Genomic DNA, 16,887 nt, shown 5'->3' with positions numbered 1-16,887 from the left:
TCTCTTCGCCCTTGACATCCTGCAATATTGCAAAAGAAAAAGCAGTTGAGACAAAGAAGTTCAGGTTAAAGCTTCACTTTGTGCCTTTGAAAATATATAATGAGATGGGAAGTGAAGGTCTGTATGCATATATGGAAAATACTTACTATGAAACACTTCCTTTCATTAAAGCCAAAAGTGAACAATTACCAGCTCTCAAATACATATCTTTAAAAAAAATTTATTTTTTATATTTTCTGCAAATCCACCTAGGAATGTACTTAAGAAATGTAGGGAATTGTTTTAAAGAATAGTAACAAGTTATACCAGAACATCTATGAACAAAACGATAAACTCACTATAATTCTCAAGGAAAAATTATTTATGATTTATTCCTGTATGTTAGCTGTCAGCACAGCGGTTATTTTTTGCTTTTCTGTAATATGGTGATTTCTCATAAGGAATACCGATAAAAAAAACTTGGCTGCATTTACATAATCTATTTAAGAGTACACCAACAAGGTTTGGGGGGTAATTTTCACATCTTATCTGTGCATGACTAGTATTTTATCTACTCAGGATGCAGCTTAATATATGAATGTCAAATCTTTGCTGAAAAATGATGTATATCAATTTTGTTTATTCCCAAACCTGTACGATGAGAATATAATAATGTAAATTATGTCTATTTGAGGGTTTGCAACACACCAAATGGTGTATTCATATATACACTAGATATTTACATACACTTTTACTATAAAAATATTTAGTACTCTTCAATTCATTTAACAGTGGCTGCCAAGTTCCTACTTGGATTAATCAATACCAAACAGAGGTAAAGTAATTTATACTTTATATAAAGTATATAAATAAACATAAATAAATCAATACCAAACAGAGGTAAAGTAATACCCTACTAGTCCCCTAGTAACCCTGAAAATCAGGTTACTCAAAGGAAAAATAAGACAACTCCTCAACCACTGAAGAAACATACCCAAAGACACTGTGTCTGACTATGTATCTAGGAACACCCAAGTCCAATAAGTCTCTCCAGCAAATATTATTAAATGTTCAAGATAACTACAGTCTAGTAAAGTATCTGGTAAGGTCTTTCAATAAACAAGAGGAGGAAGATTATTTCTGTGCAGATTTTAGAAAAGGGAGCCCAAAGAGCATATAATCTCTAAGTCCCATGAAATAAGTGATCTTTTATTGTGTTTCTGTAGCTCACATATCAGGAATGAAACAAGTAGTAAAACCCACGGATGTTTAATAGCCTCATATGAAAAGTGTCTCAAGGAGACTCCATTCAGTACTTGACTGACTGTTCACTGGAATGATGAGGATGGCAGAGAAAATGTAGCGGCCACAGAAAACTTATGCACAAAGTACTCAGGTTGGAGAGGGAGGGAGTTTCAATATAACCAAATGAGGCATACAGTGTTTTAGAGGATGTTCTGAGAAAAGCAAAAACTGTAAAAGTCTCTAATTTAACAAACAGACAAGCAAAATGTAAGAGCAGCCATACACAGGAGGACTTTGGGTCAAACCCCACCTACAGAAGTGTTTGGCTTGCACATGGTTTAAGAATAATAATATAAGTAAATTAATTGACAATATTTAAAACAAAAGATTTCACATAACAATTCTATTTCCTGCTTTACCTGAGAAACTGGACAATATGGTAACACTAGGCCAACATTCCTGCCTTACAACAATTATCTGGAACGGAGCAGTGGCTGCTCCTCCAGAAACAACTTGGCTCTCCAGTTCACTGCAATAACTTCCTGCTTCATTCCCATCAGCCTGGCCTCTATAGGCATTTGGGTTTCCAACTTCTGGAATAGAAAGTACCTTGAGATAAGGCTGAAGGTTTCACTATAGCCCTTAACAAGAGGTACAATTTATTTTGCTACATAGCCATTTATCCTACATTTCATAGTTTCTTCAAAAGGGTAAATGACGAATTCTTAGTAGATCATTATGCACTACCAATGTGTGTAGGAGGGCCAGTAAGCCAGCTAAAACCATAAGCACACAGGTAACTTTCCTAAGGAAATTGAGACTGTGGTGATTATTGACTTAGAGGAAGTAAAGGGTACAGAGAACCATTCAATATCAATCCTCTACTTTCATTCCTTCCCTTCCCTCCCTCTCTCCCTCCCCCCCTCCCTCCCCCCTTCCTCCTTTCCTTCTTTCCTTCCTCCCTCCCTTCCTTCCTCCCTCCCTTCCTTCCTTCCTTCCTTCCTTCCTTCCTTCCTTCCTTCCTTCCTTCCTTCCTTCCTTCCTTCCTTCCATTCTTTCTTTCTCTTTCTTTCTTTCCACCATCATTGGCAATATCACATTATCATTATCTCAGGAACTTATCTTGGGAATCAAATAATTATGGAATCGAATTGTACAATTACTTATTTTAGGATATATAAAATGCCACTGAATTTTTTCTGGATTAAAAAATTGTTTTCTTTTAGCAAATAAAAAAATTCATCAAGTCTTTCAAAGGTATACTTGAGATCTTACAACCTGTTTACTTTCTCTTAGTCATCAGGAAGATATTATTATATTCTGTGTGACAAGGCTCTTCCTCAGCCTGGGTAAAATAATCCTTGGAACGGTCTAACTTATTTTGTTCTATTTCCATGGCCACCACTGGATAACCTTCTGATTATTTGATGGATTTCATAGGTGCTCTGATATAATTAAGTTACTCGGATAGCAAGCTCAAGTATTTCAGACACACACACACACACACACACACACACACACACACACACAAATAAATACATTAAATACATACACACACACACATAGGTAATCTGGTATACAAATTAATTTCTTGTAAATATGGATGGTCTGTGTTAGATCCCACAGGCCAGGCTCATCACTCTTGAGAACAAGAACAAAATCAAGTTTTTAATCCGGAAGAGCTACCCTGGACCACAGTTACTCCATAGGGTACTCCCACCATTGAGGTCTTCCCTTCATATCCAGACTATTGTTGTGTTTGTTTGTTTGTGTTTGGATACCACCTTCCTCTAACTACATCATTACTAGAAAAACTAGGGAATGATTTTTGAACCAGAGCAGGACAAGGGAAGTGTAGGACAGGGTGTGGCAACATGCTTGGGTGGTGCTGTTTCTCAGAAAGCAGCCAAGAGAGACAAAGGAGCAACCAAGGGATGTGGAAACAAGGTCAACTGGCATTTCTATTATATAATCCTGATATAATAAATGCCTCCAGGCATTATAATTAATGTTGCAAGTATTGGACATCAACTCTATGTGAGGCACTGTGATGGATGCTGGGAATCCAAACATGAAGAGAACGTAGTCCTCACCTTAAGGAGCTTACTGTCTGGGGAGCGGAGGGGTGGGAAGTGGGGCATAACACTGAATGATAGTTGTTATGATAGGGCTAAGTATGGCGTGCTAATTAAGCTCAAAGAGAGAGTTAATCTAGTTTTCAAGAATTGGTAGGTGTGGGCAGGAGACATCTAGGGCTGCATGGAGCTTAGATGGGCAAAGAAAAGGTTAGTAGGAGACCTGAAACTTCACCTAATCTTTGCAAGTGATCTTATTTCTGGAAGATTAATACTGAAGATTTTATATTTCTGTCTGTTAATAACATTTCTAATATCGTATTCATTTTTAGCTGGTAAACAAACATAGAGGTATCATTTTGTCAGACTTTTTAACCTTGAGATGTGGTAAGTGATGAAGCAGTAATAGATATTTTCCAAAGGAAGATGTGGATCCCTGCCTGATGCCTGAAATAGAAAATGATGAGCAGACATTTAGATAAGCAAACGCTGTTTTTTTGACAAAGTATTATGAAAGAATGATGATTTGCTTCAATAAGAAAGGAGTATTAGATGTGAGTGCATCTTCTTCAGAAGACAAAAAGAGCAACACATGGGTGAGAAAGTATTAGCCTTAGATAAAGTAGTTTAAAACCACTGAAATGTGCATCCTTTAATAAAAGAAGTCTATAACTTATGAGAAGAAGATGGCTGTGGTGCTAAAGTTATTTTAGCCAAATGAATAAATAATATTTCCATTTATCTTATCCACTTCCAGGAACTGCACTGAACACTTTATATATACACAAATTAGCTCATTTAATCCTTTAAGTTTGTTTTTAATTTTTGTGGGTACACAGTAGGTATATATATGTATGAGTTACATGAGATATTTTCATATAGGCCTGCAATACATAATAATCACATTAGGATAAGTGGGGTATCCATCATGTCAAGCATTTATCCTTTGTGTTACGAACGATCCAATTATACTCTTTCAGTTATTTTAAAATGTACCATTAAATTATTTTTGACAATAGTCACCCTGTTGTGCTAGCAAATACTCTGTCTTATTCATTCTTTCTATTTTTTGTACTCATTAGCCATCCCCACTTCTCCCCACAAACCCCCACTACCCTTCCCAGCCTCTGGTAACCATCCTTCTACTTTCTATTTCTATGAGTTCAATTATTTTAGTTTTTAGCTCCCACAAATAAGTGAGAACATGTGAAGTTTGTCTTTGTGCACTTGGCTTATTTCATTTCACATAATGATCTCCAATTCCAACCATGCTGTTTCAAATGATAGGATCTCATTCTTCTTTTGGCTGAATAGTACTCCATTGTGTATATACTACATTTTCTTTATCCATTCATCTGTTGATGGACACATAGGTTGCTTCCAAATCTTGGCTATTGTGAATGGTGCTGCAATAAACATGAGAGTGCAGATATCTGATACAGATTTCCATTCTTTTGGGTATCTACCTAGGAGTGGGACTGCTGGATCGTATGGTAGCTCCATTTTTAGTTTTTTGAGGAACCTCCAAACTGTTCTCTCTTTACATTCCCAATTTACATTTCCACCAACAATGTACAAAGGTTCCCTTTTCTCCACATCATCACCAGCATTCATTGCCTGATTTTTGGATAAAAGCCATTTTAACTGGGGTGAGATGGTATCTCACTGTAGTTTTGTTTGCATTTCTCTGATGATCAGTGATGTTGAGCACCTTTTCATATGCCTGTTTGCCATTTATATGACTTCTTTTGAGGAATGTCTGTTCAGATCTTTTGTCCATTATTAAATCAGATTATTAGATTTTTTTCCTATAGAGCTGTTTGAGCTCCTTGTATATTCTGGTTATTGATCTCTGTCAGATAGGTAGTTTGTAAATATTTTCTCCCATTCTGTGGGTTGCCTCTTCACTTTGTTGATTGTTTTCTTGGTTGTATAGAAGCTTTTCAACTTGACGTGGTCCTGTTTGTCCATTTTTGCTTTTGTTGTCTGTGCTTGTATTACTCAAGAAATTTTTGCCCACTCCAATGTCCTGGAGAGTTTCTCCAACGTTTTCTTGTAGTAGTTTCATAGTTTGAGGTCTTAGATATCTGAGTCTTTGATCCGTTTTGATTTGATTTTTGTATATTGCAAGAGATAGGGGTCTAGTTTCAATCTTTTATATATGGATATCCAAGCTCATTTAATCCTTATCGCAATTGTATAAGGCAATGCTTTTATTTTTTCTGTTCTAGAGTTGTGGAAATGGGATGAGAAATTACGTAAATTTACTATCTTTCTTTCTCTGGTAATTATCATTTTTTCTACTTTCATTTCTCCTTAGTATTTATTACTATCTAACATAGTCTATTTTTTTACAATTTATCTTATTATTGTCTGTCTCCTCTGACAAGAATGTAAGCTCTGTGAGTACATGGGATATAGCAGTCATCATAGCAGACAAAAATCTCTGCTAATTTTTGTTTTGGGTTCACTAGCTCCTTGAAGGTTGGCTTCGTATCACTTCTTTCCCCATAGCACAAAGTACAAGCCTTGCACGTACTGGAACCAAAAATATTTGCTGAGTGAGTGATGAACACTATTCATTAGTAGGCATATACCAAGCCCTCAGCACTGAACTAGTCGCCGTAAGATAAGGAAGTACAAAATACAGTCTCTGATTTAAAATAACACTTAGGAATAGAGCTAGGGATGAAGCATGAAATATAAAGAAACATGAGGAATACCAAGGGCATAAAAGAAGTCCTCACATGTCAATAATTCCATTCTCAATCATCTAACAATGTCTAAAAATGCCTACTCACAGCTCCTCCCAAGATACCATTGTATTCTGTTGCGCTAAACTTTCTTGTAAATGCCTGAACAATGTGTTTACAACTCTGAGCCTTCGCATATATTGCTCTCTGGGCATAGAAAAACTTCCCCCCATTTTCTTTAAAGTAACCTTTTATTATCCTGTCTAGAGTTACCTGCTTATTCCTCTTTCATCCTACATGTGTTACATGTATGTTACAGCACTTGCCAAACTCTATTTTAATATACACACATTACTTGTCTTATTTACCTTTGTGTTCCTGGTTTCCAAACAAATTGTCAGGTACATAGTATGCAAACAATGTGCTTCAAGTTTAATTACTCATTTTTCTCTCCTTTCAAAATACTAAAAAATTTTCTTTTTTACTCTCCTAAAATAGAACCATAGATAGAAAAGTTCTTCTTAATAATATATTAAAATCACCCAGTGGTAAATACATACACACAGATAGATGCTAACTGCAGGTATATATTCAATCAAAACTGAGTGGAGGCTGAATCTACTTTTCTTATTTTATTTTCAGCACAATTCCACCTTCAGGGGATATCACCAGTGCCTAGAAGAGTGCCTGGCACACAGAAAATGACTTGTTGAATAAATAAATGAATGCTTGCATAAAAACCATGTCATTAAATGCTAAACAGCATTTCATAAACTAGATGTATTATAGGAACTCAGAAATAAAGTAACAAATCAGAAAAACAGTGAACTAAGGAGTAGAAAGTTTGGTATCTGCCATTTTCTAGTTTTATAGCTTTGAGCAAGAAACATTTAAACTGATCTTTAACTTCTTAATTTGTAAAAATAATAGATTAGGCTAGTTTTCAAATTATTTTACCAGAAGTCTCCATTGTTGAATGAAATGTAAATGGAATTGCCATTAAATAAAACAGAAAAGATTCATTAGTAAAAATTCATAAGATCAAGTTATGATACTACTTATTTATATTCATTATTAAGAATGGGCCGGTGGCTCACTCCTGTAATCCTAGCACTTTGGGATGCCAAGGTGGGAGGACTGCTTGAGGCCAGGAGCTTGAGATCAGCCTGGGCAACATAGCAGAACCCTGTCTCTACAAAAAATTTTTACAAATTAGTTGGGCATGGTGGTGCATGCCTGTAGTCCCAGCTACCTGGGAGACTGAGGCAGGAAGACTGCTTGAGCTCAGGAGTTTGAGGCTGCAATAAACTATGATCATGCCACTGCACTTCAGTTTGGGCAACAGGGCTAAAGTGCATCTCTTAAAAAAAAAAAAAAAAGAATGAACATAGGTGACAACTGCAATTTTAAATTATCCTCATCAGCAATGGCATTTTCTGTATTTTGTTTTGGTTTTACAATGTTGATACAATTCTGATTACCACAAATACACTATTACAAATGGTAACAGTTATTAAAAAAATAATTTGGCAATATTAAGATTTCTGCAATTAAAATGGTCCAGTGGCTTGAATGAGGAGTATAGAAAATTCTGTTTTCAAAACTGAGGGACTATAATCATTATTCATATTTCTGGTCACAAATATAAAAAATAGACAAGAACCACCCAAAACTTAAATTAAGCAAGAAAACTTTCTTTAATATAGTATTATCATATTAACTTCTCATTGCAAACTAAAGTGCCAAAGTACACATGGCAGAAAGATACCCCTATTTCTGTTTGTACTTAATGTGCCATCCTAGTGCCAATCATAACCTCGAAAGACACAGTCCTGAACACCCTAATCCTGAATGCTGAAATCCCAGAAGATCAAAATCCTTAAAGTCTAAAATCTTGAAAATCAGAATCCCAAAAACTTAAAATTTCAAATGCTGAAATCCTGAAAGCCAAATTTTGAGGAAGAGATTAGTGATTTTCACTTGTACACGAGACAGTTGGATCATGTTAGGTGGAACGATTACTTTGTTCTTGTCTTTATTTGGAAGTTAAGTGTAGTTTAAGGGGATGTGTTTGGATGTCAGGTTGATAAGAGGTGGACTGGTGGGCTTAAGTTTAGGTGTTAACTTGACTAGGTTAAGTAATACCTAGTAAAACATTATTTTTAGTGTATCTGTGATGGTGTTTCCAGGAGTGTGAGTCTGAGTGAACTAACTGGGAAAGTTCTTCTCTCATTGTTGGCAGGCACCATCCAATCTGATGGGGGCCTGGAGAGAAGTAATACAGAAGGCAAACTGGTCTCTTTGAGAACTTGGACACACATTTCTTTTGCTGCTTTGGACATCAGAACTACAGGTTGCTGGGCTTTGGACTCCAGGACTTACACCAGTGGCATCCCAGGGTCTCCAGCTTGCAGACGGCCTGCAATGGGACTTTTCAGCCATCATAATAGCATGAGCCAAGTCCCCTAATAAATCTCCCCTCATATATCTATATACATATTCTCTTGGTTCTCTCTCTCTGGTCAACTCTGTCTAATATAGATTTCATATCAAGAAGCCAAATATCCTTCCTTCTTACTGTATTCCTCACAACACTATGGAAGAGATCTGTGAAATTGTTCTGTTGCAAAAGAGCTGTGATCAGGTAAGTGTACAAGGCTGCTTAATAATGACAGATACAAAGTTTAAAAGCTAATTATTATTGGTGTGTGAAAGCAGAAAATTGCTTAATTGAAATGTCTGGGCAGTAACCAGACTTTCAAGTGACAGCATTTACTTACAAAATGTGTAGACCACTACGACTCTCCAAATACAAGTGCAGTGAGTGTTTTGAAGATCACAGAAGTGAAAAGGCAGACGAAAAATACAAAAAATCTCTCCTACCAAATTATCAGTTGTGTATGACTTTGTAGCTTCACATATAGCACCAATATGATACACTATGTATTTCATCTTTGCATCATTTCCAATACTGGATGTACAAAATGTGTAAGACTTTTAGAGAGTTCTAATTCATTTTATGCATTTATTGCAAATTTGACTTCACGAAAGTACATTATCGCAAGTTGACTTTGTGTGAAAGCATTGTGGGTGTATATAAAATGTTGAAACTTCCTCAATAAATCAAGAGAGGTCCTTTTCGTATATCTGCATTTCTAAAAGATAAAAACTAAAATTCTCGTGATCTTGGCTCTTTGGGCATATGTGGTGGTGACCCATTAAGGCTTTTGATTAATCTCATCAAAAGTCTTAGGTTGTCTGTCATGGTATTTCAGATGACTGCAATCATAAAGCTGGGTGCAAACAATTACCAACTGTAGTAACATGTGCTTATATATTTCACTTTTTGGCCTATTTCTTCATGAATATGGTTCATCTGCTCATAACTGTTTCACCTATGTGACTGTCTTTAGTATACCTGTTTCTGCTTGCAAAAATATGAATGTTATTATTTCCTATTTCATTGTGTAAAGTGGCCTGTGAAGTGTTGTGACATGTTTTTATGTTTATCAAATAGATTTTCTTTTCAAAGTGTAAATAAAAGTCTTTAAAGACTTTTTAAAATTACTTTTTCCAGAATAACATTTTTGAGATTTTGATCTTTTGAGATAGTAACTTTCAAGATTTTAGACATTAGGGAATTTGATGTTTCAGGATTTCAATATTTGGGATTATAGCTTCAGGATTGTGGCTTCTGGGATTTTGGCCCAAATCTATGGCATACACATGCTGCAGCAGTGGTCTTGCTTGTATAATTTGATTTGGATATGTAATATTGCACCCAAGATTTTAAAAGGCCAGCTATAAACTTAAAAATAAAAACATATGGGCTGGGCGTGGTGGCTCACACCTGTAATCTCAGCACTTTGGGAGGCCGAGGCGGGTAGATGACAAGGTCAGGAGATCGAGACCATCCTGGCTAATATGGTGAAACCCTGTCTCTACTGAAAATACAAAACATTAGCCAGGCGTGGTGGCATGTGTCTATAGTCCCAGCTACTTGGGAGGCTAAGGCAGGAGAATAGCTTGAACCCAGGAGGTGGAGGTTGCACTGAGTCAAGATTGCACCACTGCACTCCAGCCTGGGTGACAGAGCGAACATATAAAAAATAAATAAAAACATATATTCATAGGAAGTTCAAATACCTACATAAAAATTAGTAAGGAAGCTTTAATTGGCAGTCCATAAAAATATAAACTAATAGGGCAGCTTAGTTTTATTTTGTGATCCCTAATGTGTTACACTTTGGTACAACACATCTGAGTGTGCATGTTATTTTTATTACAGTCTTCAAATATTTAATATGCTTAAAATATTTAAATGTTGCAGCCAACATTTGGGAAACCTTGAAGAACCTCCTGTGAACTGGATATTCTTTCTAGTCCTTTCAATTCTATCATTTCTACATAATCTAGAAAAGCAAGGGCCAGACGTGGTGGCTCACGCCTGTAATCTCAGCACTTTGGGAGGCTGAGACGGGCGGATCACCTGAGGTCGGGAGTTCGAGACCAGCCTGACCAACATGGAGAAACCCCGTCTCTACTAAAAATACAAAATTAGCCTGGTGTGGTGGTGCATGCCTGTAGTCTCAGCTACTTGGGAGGCTGAGGCAAGAGAATCGCTTGAACTCAGGAGGTGGAGGTTGCAGTGAGCCAAGATCGTACCACTGCATTCCAGCCTGGGCAACAGAGCAAGACTATGTCTCCAAAAAACAAAAACAAAAACAAAAACAAAAAAAAAAACAAGAAATAATTTATAAAGATTTTTTTGATTTCTTCAAATAAATCTTGTACAAATTTACTGAGATTAGACACTCATGGGAGAAGAAAGAGCCTGATCAGACAGAAGTAGAGAACTTGTGTTAGGGAGTATCAAGAAATATTACATTTAAGAAAACATGTCAATCTTCCTAAAACAGGCAGATTCCCTACACAGATAAGCTAAAAACAGCTTGGTATCATCAATCCATGACACCTTATAAACAGAAATATTGCTGGTCTATAGGTATCTTAACTTACAAATGCAATTTCATTCCTATGTAGCTATTTTTTGATAACATCTGTCAGATGTAGAATATCTTTTCACTGAATTTGCCTTCATTTACTTGAAGAATATATTCTGATTTGAACTATAGAGGAAACTCTCTTAACTGACTTCTATTTAAACAAATCACTGAATTAATCAAAATTGCATTCCCTTTTGGACACAGACAGAATGGAAAGAGACAGGAAGAAAGCAAGCCACCTGGAAAACATATTTGAGGATATTGTCTATGAAAACTTTCCCAATCTCACTAGAGAGGCCAACATTCAAATTCAAGAAATGCAGAGAACCCCTGCAAGATATTACACGAGAAGACCATTCCTAAGACATAATCATCAGATTTTTCAAGGTTGAAATGAAAGAAAAAAATGTTAAAGGCAGCTAGAGAGAAGGGGCAGGTCACCTACAAAGGAAATCTCTTCAAGCTAATAGCAGACCTTTCAGCAGAAACCCTACAAGCCAGAAGAGACTGGGGCCCTATATTCAGCATTCTTGAAGAAAAAAATGTCCATCCAAGCATTTCATATCCAGGCAAACTAAGCTTCACAAGTGAAGGAGAAATAAGATCCTTTTCAGACAAGCAAATGCTAAGAGAATTCATTACTACCAGACCTGCCTTATAAGAGTTCCCTCGATATGGAAAGGAAAGACTGTTACCAGTCACTTCAGAAAAAGTGCACAGATGAGTGACACTATAAAGCAACCACACAAACAAATCTGCAAAACCAGCTAACCAAACAATGACATTATTGATATGTACAGATTTGATCCTAACTATGAATGTAAGTGGATGAAATGCCCCAATTAAAAGGCACAGAATAGCAAGCTAGAAAAAGAAGCAAGACTCAAAAGTGTGCTGTCTTCAAGTGATCCATCTCACATTCAATGACACCCATGGGCTCAAAGTAAAGGGATGGAGAAAACTCTACCAAGAAAATAGAAAAAAGCAGAGGTTGCTACTCTAATTTCAGACAAACAGATTTTAAACCAATAATGATCAAAAAAGACAATGAAGAGCACATGTAATGCTTACCATTATGTAAATGACAAAGGGTTCAATTCAACAAGAAGACCTAACTATCTAAATATATATGCACCCAACAGAGGAGCACCCAGATTCATAAAACAAGTTATTAGAGACCCATGAAGAGGTATAGATTCCCACACAATAATAGTGGGAGACTTCAACACCATACTGACAGTGTTAGACAGATCATCAAGGCAGAAAACTAAAAATGCTATACTGGACTCTTGACCAAATGGACATAATAGACATCTACAGAATTCTCTACCCCAAAACACCAGAATATACATTCTTCTCATCGCCACATGACACATACTCTAAAATGGATCACACATTTGAACACAAAACAATCCTTCGCAAATGCAAAGCACCAAAATCAACCAACTCCACTCCTGGACCACAGCACAATAAAAACAGAAATCAACAGTAAGATAATCACTCAAAACCATACAAGTACATGGAAATTAAACAACCTGCTCCTGAATGACTTTTAGGTAAATAATGAAATTAAGACTGAAATCCAGAAACTCATTGAAACTAATGAGAAAAAAGCTACAACATACCAGAATCTCTTGGACATAGCTAAGGCAATGTTAAAAGCAAAGTTTATAGCATTAAACAATCAAATCAAAAAGTGGGAAAATTCTCCAATTAACAACCTGACATTACAACTAGAAGTAGTAGAAAAGCAAGACAAAAGTAATCCCAAAGCTAGCAAAAGACAAGAAATAACAAAAATCAGAGCTGAACTGAGGGAAATTGAGCCAGGAAAACCCACACAAAATATGAACGAATCCAGAATTCATTTCTTTGAAAAAGTGAATAGGATAGATAGACCAGTTGCTAGACAAATAAAGAAAAAAGAAGATCTGAATGAACACAATTAGAAATGACAAAGGGTACGTTACTACTGACGCCGCAAAAAAACAAAAAAACCATCGGCCACCACTGTGAACACAAACAAGAAAATCTGGAAGAAATGTATAAACTCTGGAAATATATAACCTCTCAAGACTGAACCAGGATGAAACTGAATCCCTGAACAGATCAATAATGAGTTCTGAAATTGAATCAGTAATAAAAAGCCTACCAACCAGGAAAAAATCCAGGACCAGATGGATTCACAGCTGAATTCTACCATTCTACCAGGTGTATAAAGAAGATTTGGTACCATTTTTACTGAAACTATTAAAAAAAGAAAAAGAAAACAAACAAACAAACAACAACACAAATGGGGAAGAGGGACTCCTCCCTAACTCATTCTATGAAACCAGCATCAGCCTGATGACAAAGTTGGCAGACACACAACAAAAAAAGAAAACTTCAGGCCAATCTCCTTGATGAATATCAGTGCAAAAATCCTCAACAAAATACTAGCAAATTGAATACAGAAGCACACAAAAAGCTAATCCACCACGATCAAGTAAGCTCCATCCCTGGGATGCCAGGTTGGTTCCACATATGCAAGTCAATAAATGTGAGTCATCACATAAACAGAACTAAATACAAAAACTACATGATCATCTCAATAGATGCAGAAAAGGCTTTTAATAAAATTCAACTTCTCTTCATGTTAAAAACCATCAATAAACTAGGCATTCAAGGAACATACTTCAAAGTAATAAGAGCCATCTATGACAAACCCACAGCCAACATCATACTGACTTGGCAAATGCTGAGAGAATTCCCCTTGAAAACCAGCACAAGACAAGGATGCCCTCTCTTACCACTCCTATTCAACATAGTACTGGAAGTCCTGGCCAGGGCACTCAGTAAAGAGAAAGAAATAAAAGGCATCCAAATAGAGGGGAAGTCAAACTACCCTTGTTTGCAGAGGCCATGATTTTATATCTAGAAAACCTCATAGTCCCTTCCTTTAATCTGATAAAAATTAAGCTGAGTTTCAGAATACAAAATCAAAGAACAAAAATCAGTAGCATTCCCATACAACAACAATATCAAAGCCGAGGTCAAATCAGGAACACAATCCCGTTTACAACTGCCAAAAAAAGAATAAAATACCTAAGAATATAGCTAACCAGGGATGTGAAAGATCTCTACAACAAGAATTACAAAACACTGCTCAGAGAAATCAGAGACAATACAGACAAATAAAAAAACATTCCATGCTCATGGATAGGAAGACTCAATATCGTTAAAATGGCCATACTACTGAAAACAATTTACAGATTCAATGCTATTCCTATCAAACTACCAATGACATTCTTCATAGAATTAGAAAACCTATTTTAAAATTCATATGAAACCAAAACAGCACCCAGATAGCCAAAGCACTCCTAAGGAAAAAGAACAAAGGCGAAAGCATCACATTATCCAACTTCAAACTATACTATGAGGCTACAGTAACCAAAAGAGCATGGTACGGGTACCAAGACAGACACATAGACCAATGGAATAGAATAGAGAGCCCAGAAATAAAGCTGCACACCTACAACCATCTGATCTCCAACAAAGTTGACAAAAATAAGCAATGGAGAAAGAATTCCCCATTCAATAAATGTTGATGGGATAATTGTCTAGCCATGTGCAGAAGATTGAAACTGGACCCCTACCTTACACCACACACAAAAATCAACTCAAGATGGATGAAAGACTTAAATGTAAAACCTAAAACTATAAAATTCCTGAAAGATAACCTAGGAAATACTATTCTGGATATAGGACTTGGCAAAGATTTCATGATGAACACAGCAGAAGCCATTGCAACAAAAAACCAAAATTGACAAATGGGATCTAATTAAACTAACGAGCTCCTGCACAGAAAAAGTAACTATCTATAGAGCAAAGAGACAACCTACAGAATGGGAGAAAGTATTTGCAAACTATGCATCTGACAAGCCTCTAATATCCAGAATTTATAAGAAACTTAAACAAATGAACAAGAAACAAACAACCCCGCTAAAAAGTGGGCAAAGGACATTAAGGGACACTTTGCAGAAGAAGACATATATGCAGCCAACAAGCATATGAAAAAATGCTTAACATCACTAATCATCAGAGAAATGCAAATCAAAACCACAAGGAGATACCATCTGACACCAATCAGAATGGCTACTATTAAAAAGTAAAAAACAAACAAACAAACAAACAAAAAAAACAGATGCTGGTGAGGTTCTGGAGAAAAGTGAGTGTTTAACGGGAGTGTAAGTTGGTTCAGCCATGGTGGAAAGCAGTTTGGTGATTTCTCAAAGAGCTTAAAACAGAATTACCATTCGATCCAGCTATTCCATTTTGGGGTATATACCCAAAGGAATATAAATCATTCTATCATAAAGACACATGCATGTGTATGTCCACTGGAGTGCTATTCAAAATAGGATATACATGGAATTAACCTAAATGTCCATCAATGGTAGACTGGATAAAGAAAATGTGGCACATATACACCATAGAATACTATGAAGCCATAGAAAAGAATAAGATCGTGTCCTTTGAAGAGACATGGATGGAGCTGCAGGCCATTATCCTAAACAAACACAGAAACAGAAAAGCAAATGCCACATGTTCTCACTTATAAGTGCAAGCTAAACAACGAGAACACATGGATAACAGATGGAGACACTGGGACCTACTTGAGAGTGGAGGTTGGGGGAGAGAGAAGATCAGAAAAAATACCTATCAGGTAGTATGCTTATTACCTGGGTGATGAAATTGTCTGTACACCAAACCCCTGTAACACGCAGTTTACCTATATAACAAACCTGCACATGTACACCAAACCTAAAATAAATGTTAAAACTCAGACAGAATGTTTACCTCTGCTCTTACTGGTTGTATGGTTTCCAACATGAGTTGTGTTGTTTCCAAAGTGTTATAAGCCAATAATATTTATTGGTCTAATTTGGAAATTTAATAAAATATTTTGTAAACTGATGAAATATAAATATAAAAAGTGAATGTTTCCATGAAAAATAAGTTGAAAGCAAAGTTTTAACACCAGCCTCCTGGGTTGAATGAAATGAGAGAGAGGAGAATTATAGGGAAAGGAATCCTAAAAATCTGGAATAATTCTGTACTCAGATCACCTTGCAAGTGGCTTTGAGTTATTGTTCCTCTCCAAAGTGGGGGAGGAAAAAGGGAAGTGTTTTATGTTACATTATGTGTAAAGACAGACTGTACTCCAATCAGTAAACTCATACAAAGCCAGTAGAAATTTATTCAAGATAAAACAAAATGTTTAATTATAAGTAATTTTAGATAATTATCTGTTTAAACAAATCTTTTTGATTAACCAACTATTGGTTCAGATTGTGTTGGGTAAGAGGCCTTTTCTTACTGTTGCAAAAGTAATACTTAATTGCGAGAATCTGAATTTCATGTTGAGATGAAGTTGTATAGAGTTTAAGGTTGATTTTTTATTTTATTCTCTTATTATTTTGAAAAACATATAGATAAAGAACATAGTATGTAATATTAAGTGGAAATATCTATTAGATATAAAATCTCTGAAAATAAATATACCTAACAATAGCCCAAAAACAACTGACATTTGTAAATGATAGAATTACAATGAGAAGTTGACTGTCAGCCAGCAAACATTTCTCAAAAATGGATAAATAAAATAGGCAAGAAATTAATGAAGATATACAAGATCTAAACTATAATAAACCAATGTGCTCAATCTATTAGAAACACACAGGGAATGACATAAATTTACAGGAATTATAGATACATGTTTTTTTTTAAAAAAACAACATATGAAATTAAAAAAATTAGCACAGTATGTTGGTTAAGAGCATAATTTCTGGATCCAGACTGCTAGGATTACATCTTAGTCTGCTACTTGCTGTGAGATTTAGTCACAGT

At 35.9% G+C, this 16,887-nt stretch overlaps 1 protein-coding gene across 22 annotated transcripts in view; it reads right to left on the bottom strand.

Moving 5' to 3' along the window:
• Positions 1 to 16,887, bottom strand: part of LOC105492700 (methyl-CpG binding domain protein 5) — a 512,463-nt gene that overhangs the window by 71,132 nt on the left and 424,444 nt on the right. Inside the window, exon 6 of one of the 22 annotated variants that reach the window (XM_024796289.2) lies at positions 6,361 to 6,481. The exons of 20 other annotated variants lie outside the window; for them this stretch is intronic. The gene's annotated coding sequence lies outside the window, so the exon portion shown is untranslated. One more of the 22 variants, XM_071073823.1, reaches the window with a different exon arrangement.

Source organism: Macaca nemestrina, chromosome 11 (genome assembly GCF_043159975.1).
Source record: "Macaca nemestrina isolate mMacNem1 chromosome 11, mMacNem.hap1, whole genome shotgun sequence".
NCBI classification, from domain to species: Eukaryota; Metazoa; Chordata; class Mammalia; order Primates; family Cercopithecidae; genus Macaca; species Macaca nemestrina.
Note: the sequence above shows the minus strand (reverse complement) of the source record. Positions and strands in the feature narration are given on the sequence as shown.